This window comes from Microcaecilia unicolor, chromosome 1 (genome assembly GCF_901765095.1).
Source record: "Microcaecilia unicolor chromosome 1, aMicUni1.1, whole genome shotgun sequence".
In the NCBI taxonomy this organism is placed as follows: Eukaryota; Metazoa; Chordata; class Amphibia; order Gymnophiona; family Siphonopidae; genus Microcaecilia; species Microcaecilia unicolor.
Genome location: NC_044031.1, coordinates 34,925,603 through 34,932,822, shown reverse-complemented (window position 1 = coordinate 34,932,822; position 7,220 = coordinate 34,925,603).

Genomic DNA, 7,220 nt, shown 5'->3' with positions numbered 1-7,220 from the left:
CCTTGCACTCATTGGTTCTCTCAGTGTCCCGCGTTCTTCTGACGTCAGAAGAAGGCGGACACTGAGGGAACCAATGAGTGCAAGGGAAGGTAAACGTCGGCAGCGCTCCGCTTTCACTGATGCTGCATAGGCGCCCCGTATAAGAGGCTTGGGGAGGCTAAGCCTCCCCAGCCCAGCTGTGACCTTTCCCGCCCATGCTGCATTGCCTCCCCCCCCCAAACGTAGCCACTTTCCCTCCAGGCCCGAGGCCCGCTCATCCAGACCTGCCAAGTCCGGAGTCTCCCGCACTCCCGAGTCTGGGCCGGCAAAGTGGGAAGAAAGTCTCCTCTTCAGCGCGAGTCGCGCGATAAAACAAAAAAAAAGAAGCAAGAGCGGGGCCGTGGCAGCCTTCAAGCATGGGCTGTCTGCGCTGCAGCCGCTCCTCTCTCTGCCCCTGGAGGAGCAGGAAGGAAGTTGACATCGACTTCCTGCTCTGCTCCGGGGACAGAGAGGAGCGGCTGCAGTGCCGATAGCCCATGCTGAAAGCTGCTACGGTACAGCCCCGCGCTTGTTCCAGCAGCCAACTGTTGCTCCTGGGGGCTCCAAAGCGGTTGAAGCTGCGTGTGGTGTAGGTCCTCCCAGCTGATTCGTGTAACGCGTGCTACCTTTTTTTTTTTTTTGTCTGGACTCGGGGCGCTGCTGCTGCTGAAGAGGAGAAGCAGCAGCAGTGGCCAACAAATTAATACCGGGTGGAAGGGGGAGCGAGAGGCACTAGGCAGGTATAATGGAGAGAGTGGGAAGATGGGGAGAGAAGGAGGGGACATGGAGAAGGGCTGGAGTCCTGGAGAAAGGGAGAAGCTGCTTAAAATGAGGAGAAAATGGGAGGGGGGGGGTGAAAGAGGGAAGACACTGGAAGGGAGAGAGAAACTAACAGGAGGAGAAACATTGAAGGATGGGGAGAGAGAGGGGGGGCATGATGAATGGAAAAGGGTAGAGAGAGAGACACTGGATGGAAAAGGGGATAGAGAGAGAGAGAGACACTGGATGGAAGGATTGGGAGAGAGGGGGGTAGATGTTGGATGGCAGGATCGGGAGAGGGGGTAGACGAATGGAAGGACATGGAGAGAAAGAGGGAAGAGGAAGACAGAAGGATGGGGAGATAAAGAGGGAAAACGGATGGAAGGATGAGGAGAGGGGGGATAGACGGGACGGGAGAGAAGAGAAATCATTGGACTGGACATGTAGGGGAGGGCAGGGGAGAGAGGAGAATTGCTAGATATGGAAGGATGGAGGGGTCAGGGGAGAGAGGAGATTTGCTAGATGGATGGATGGAAGAACCGGGGAGAAAGGAGATTTGCTAGATATGGATGGAGGACAGGGGAGGGAGGAGAGTTGCTGGACACGGATGGATGGATGAATGGAGGGGAGGGGAGTGAGGAGAAATGCTGAATATGGATGGAGGGGAAACTGCTGAATTTAAGGACTGGATTGAAACGCTTTGAGGGCAGATGCTGCAACTGGAGGAAGGATAGGGACAGGGTGCCACAGATGGTAGACAGAACGCATAAGGACACAGGAGGATGGTGAGTGAAAGAATATCAAATGGAAAGAAGACACCATAAAACAGACGACACTGGGACCAAAGCGAATAGAAAAACTAAATGCTCAGAAAACAAAGGTAGAAAAAAGTATTTTATTCAGAATGTATTAATTGGAATATGTCAGCTTTTGGAAATGTGCATCTGTGATATTTTGCACGTAAGTTTCAATTTCTCTAGTATTGCTGCATGCCAAGTCTGACTTCTTGAGGTAATTTTCCAGTTCATAATTTTGCCTTCATATCTTTTGATTTCTAGTTCCTTTTGTCATATCTGTTGTCATGTGTTTTTCATGTGTGATCAAGGTGCAGTATTCTGCTAGCGTGTACTATTTGCAGCCCTTTTGGTTTTGTTTTTTTCACTAGGTAGTGTATTGGTGTTTTAGAGCCTGGTGTAATTACAGTGCTGCTTTTCCACGCATAAGATTGTAGCTCGTCCTGTCCTTGGAATTAGTGCTGTTATGATTTGGTAAGTTTCTGAGTGTGTTTTTGCACAAGTTTGTGTATAGTGTTTTGCAGTGGAAAGATTGTGTGTTGGCCGTACTAAGGTGACATCAACACTTTAAATTCATTTTAGTTTGTCATAACATCAGACATAGTTTTATAATATTTTGGAGGATCTGATGTTGAATTGTTAAAGGTATTAATTGTGACTATTTTACTTTTATTTATTTTTCCTGTGTGTTGTCGGACAATTATGGATGTAAGCCCCGCCCCCTGGTACCACCCATAACCCCGCCCCCTTTAGCCTCCCCAAACAGTTGGGCCACCGACCGCCTATGCTGACGCTGCTGCGACCTCTTCGTTGCCGTTGCGTCGTCCCACCCCCCACTTGACGCGATTTGCGAACCGCGCTGCCGCTTAGCACTGCTTAAAAAAAAATTTACACGCCAGCAGGAACAGGCTGCTTCAGCCAATCCCAGGAGCCTTCCTTCAGCCCTCAGGGGCGGAACACGCTGAAGGAAGGCCCCTGGGATGGGCTGAAGCAGCCTGTTCCTGCTGACGTGTAATTTTTTTTTTTTTAAGCAGTGCTAAGAAGCGGTTCGCGAATCGCGTGAAGGGAGAAGACAATTTGCTGGAAATGGAAGGGAGGGGAGAGAGAGGAGGATTGCTGGCTATGGATGGAGGAGGGAAGGGCAGAGAGGGACAAGGATGGACATGGGGGCCCAGGGAGAGGACAATTTGCTGGAAATGGAGGGGAGGGGAGAGAGAGGAGGATTGCTGGCTATGGATGGAGGAGGGAAGGGCAGAGAGGGACAAGGATGGACATGGGGGCCCAGGAAGAGGACAATTTGCTGGAAATGGAGGGGAGAGAGGAGGATTGCTGGCTATGGATGGAGGAGGGAAGGGCAGAGAGGGACAAGAATGGACATGGATGGGAGGGCAGGACCCAGGGAGAGAGGAGAAATGGATATAGAGCAAGAAATGAAGAAGAAAGGAGAAAAGTAAAGAAATAAATGGAAAGGAAGCCCTGGAAATGGAGTTAAGAGGACAGATAGCAGCAGACTCAGATACTGGCCAGCATGATCGGAAAAAGAAAGTCACCAGACAACAAAGGTAGAAAAAAATCATTTTATTTTCATTTTAGCATTTGGAATATGTCTACTTTGAGAATTTACATCTGGTATCTTATTTTGCAATGTATAGCAATTTGTTTCTAAGAATATTGCTGACAATTCCTGTCAGTGTAGCAAGTGGTGAGCGATCATTTTCACCGGGGGGGGGGGGGGGGGGGGGGGGCTGATCATTTTCACCAGGGGGGGGGCGCCAACTGATAGTCTGCAGGGGGGCGCCAGAGACCCTAGGCACGGCCCTGGAAATCAGTGTGTCATTTGGAGGGGCTGGTTATAGAGACACCCTAGTATGTGTTATATTCTTGCAGAGATTTTTTTTTTCTCTTGGTAAAGGACCACTAAAACAGACATCATGTTATGAGAATCAGGTGCTCAACATTTATAACGTTTCTATTTCTTGACTTATTTGATGTGGGAACATCAAATGATTCCCACTTCAGGCACAGGCAGCTCCTTGTGACTCTGGGCAAGTCACTTAACCCTCCATTGCCCCATGTAAGCCGCATTGAGCCTGCCACGAGTGGGAAAGTGCGGGGTACAAATGCAACAAACAAAAAAAATGAATAAAATTGAAACCTGGAAACATTTTAAGTCTTTTTTTCCTTTGCCTAGATCAATAGAAAAAGATGGCTTTTGGGATCTTTCTCCTTTTCTTTTGTGGATTCCAATGGTAAATTATAAAAATGAACTTGATATTTTTTATTATTACTGTTTAAAATAAATATATTGAATAATGAGGGTAGCACTACCTTCATGCAGAAGTCCAGAGTCAGTCTAAATGTGCCAGCATTGTCCAGTTCAGCACACTTTTCGCTGCCAAGTTCATATAAAGTTAATTATGTCCAGTGGAAAATACACCTGTTGGCTGAGACTGCTTGCTATGTTAATATTCCACCACTGTTTCATTATTGTTACCAAGTATTACATATTAACGGTATTTGCTTTAAACTTTGTTTTAATTTGTTTATACAGTCCTTACATGCACATGGTTTTGCTTTTTAAACCCAAAAGTAAATCCTAAGGGTCTTTGAACAATTAGATATAAACTGTGTTGTTTCGGACTTTACTTGTTTTGGACTGCTTTAGGTCCTGCTGATCTGTGCATCTGCTGACTGAAATTTTGGACGATGGAAATGAGAAAATAAAAATTAAATTTTGGATGCACTCTGAAGAAGTTATTTTCTTTTGCAATGTGTATATGGATGCCTGTTCTGGTGTGTGCATGTGATAATATTTGAATAACCGTCTATACTTATGGTTATGATTTCTGAACATGCAGCATTGTTAAAGGACAGACTTTTAAATGCCCAGTTGGGTATATATGCTAATCTCAACTTTGTTAAAAATTTCAGACGTACCCATGTACTTGCTCCCATGATATAACTGAATTCTATTATTCTGTCTCACTGTATTTTCAAATGTAAGCCACATTGAACCCGACTTTGCTTGGGAGAATGTGGGATACAAATGTCAATTTTTAAAAAATCCTTTATCCTCCACCTTTTAAGACACTGCCTATCCAACTGGAAGGTGGTGGCACAAGGAAAGCAAGTTTGGTCCAGTGAAGACTAACTCAAAATAACCTGTTCCTTAGCTGGGCTGGGCCCTAGTATTACCATATTGAAAATGCGACCATACCATGCCTCTGTGGTTATGCTCCACTAATAAGTTAAACGGTTAACTGGCCATCTTGAAAGGATTATATAACCTTTGGATGCATGACTAGGAACAAAAACACATAGCCACAAAACAGCTTTTTAGAGTGGATACTGTTCACAATGAGCTCCTTTTATTATCGACCAGATAGAAGAGATAAGAGTTTTCAGTTTCGGCACAGTATAAGTCATCACAGGAACAAAATATAAGGAACCCAATGGACTGCATTAGGGACTTATAGCCCATTCGGTTATGTTTCAACAAATGAGAGATCTGCATGAAACAAAATATTTATTTTTATTATTTTGACTTATAAAACCACTTGTCCCTGAAACATGCTTCAAACAGAATAATCCATTTGTGTATCTAAAATGTAAATTCTACAAAACAGATGAGGTGAAGATGTGATTCCATGTGCCCCAATGAAAGAAGTGTTTAATTTTACTTCCATTTAATTACAATATATTCCATCTTTATAACACCAGACTTCCTAAGGCAAATTACAACCCATCAGGAAACAAAATATCCTCACTGAAATGTGGCCATGGATCACTGTAGTCTGTAGAACTGTGTAGAAAAATTAGGCCAAAATGCAAAGTTTATTATTGCTGTTTCTACCAGCTACAATAATATTTTATGCTGTTTTAGGGATATTCAAATATTCAATTTTATTTCATTATATATATATAGATATGGGGGAGGTCACGTGACGTCATGAACAGGAGCGGTTGCTGAGCCTTCCCGCTCCTGCCGGCTTGCCCGTTCAACCCTCAAAATCAGGTGAATAATTTGACAGCGAACCCCCCAATTTTGCAATTCCGAAATCGGAAATCAAGACGCAACAGCAGAACGATTCAAACTTTAATTATGGCAGCGAAAAACGTCCGTAGCGCCAAAGACAAAACACGAGGCAGCGAAGACAAAATGGCGGCCCCGCCAAGTCCGCCCGTGCACACGGTGAGCTCAGCATGGGTGGCAGAGGTGGTAGCGGAGGTGACCAGCGCCATGGAGCCGCTGTTAGATAGGCGACTGGGACCGATTGACAACAAATTAGATCTAGTCCAGGGAAACCTGGAGCAACTAAATAAAGATTTGGCGGAGTTCCAACAGCGCCAGGGGGCCTTGGAGGAAAAAGTCTCACGAATGGAGGTGGAAAATGTGAAGCTTAAAAACCAACTAGAGACTTATGAAGAGAAGCTAGAGGATCTTGAAAATAGATCCCGTAGAAACAACCTGAGATTCGTGGGGCTACCAGAAGCGTTGGAATCTACTAATCTGAGAGCTTTTCTGGAAACCTGGCTTTTAAAACAGCTGCAATTACCAACAGACTTGGGAACCCTCCGTGTGGAGAGAGCACATCGGGTGGGTCCCAGACATCCAGATACTGTGAAATCCCGAGTGGTGATCTGTCGACTATTAAACTTTGCACACAAAGAGGCTATATTGCAGGCACTAAGAAAAGATCAAGAACTGCGCTACGAAAATAAGAAAATTTTATGTTTTCAGGATTATTCAGCAGCAGTTGCGATGCAGCGGAGGAAGTTTTCCCCGGTCTGCACGAAGTTATATGAAAAGAAGATCCGTTTTGCCCTGCAATACCCGGCGAAGCTGCGGGTCACCTACCAAACGGAGACAACAATTTATACCTCAGTGGAAAAGGCGCAGGCCTTCCTGAGATCCATTGAAGAGCGTTGACTGTAAAACGAACATGGGAGGTTGAATCAGACAAAAAAGTCAAAGTCAATGCTGAAGTCTTAGTAAGCATGGATTACAAATCATTAAGCTTAAACTCTGAAGATTATTAACATGTTCAGTGCTGGATTTATTGGCTAGCTGCGAGAAACTAATTGGAGACAAAACAGCTGAATAGGCGAGAAGCCTTGCTGAGGTGCAGTGGGGATTTATTTTGTGCAAGCTGTTTGAGATCGTCAGAGACCACATACTGGGTTGAGCTGCTGGTTTTCTAAAAACTCTAATGAAGAAGGTTCAACCCAGCATCTTGTTGAAGAAAAGAGAAGGTTTGAAGGGTGAAACTGTTGTTGAATTTGAATATAAAATGTTAATATGCAGAGAGTTTGAAGCACCTATAATTCATTTTCTGTTGTTGTAATAGAGAGGGGGGGAAGGAGTTTACAAGAGGGTGGGGGGTAAGGGACGTTATACGTGATGACCCCATTTTGGGGTTGGGGGAATTACCAAAGGGGATTGGGGTTAGTTAGGGGGGGGGGAGAATATGAGGTTGGGGGGGTTGGGGGGGTTGGGGGGGGGGGAGGAACTGAGACCTGGAGGACGTGCAATGTAGATATAAGGAAGGGAAGTATACGTGACAACACGGAAACAGAAGGGGGGCGGAGGCTGGGACGCTCCCCTTTAAAGCAAGAATGGTATAATCTGCAAGGAATGATATCAAATAG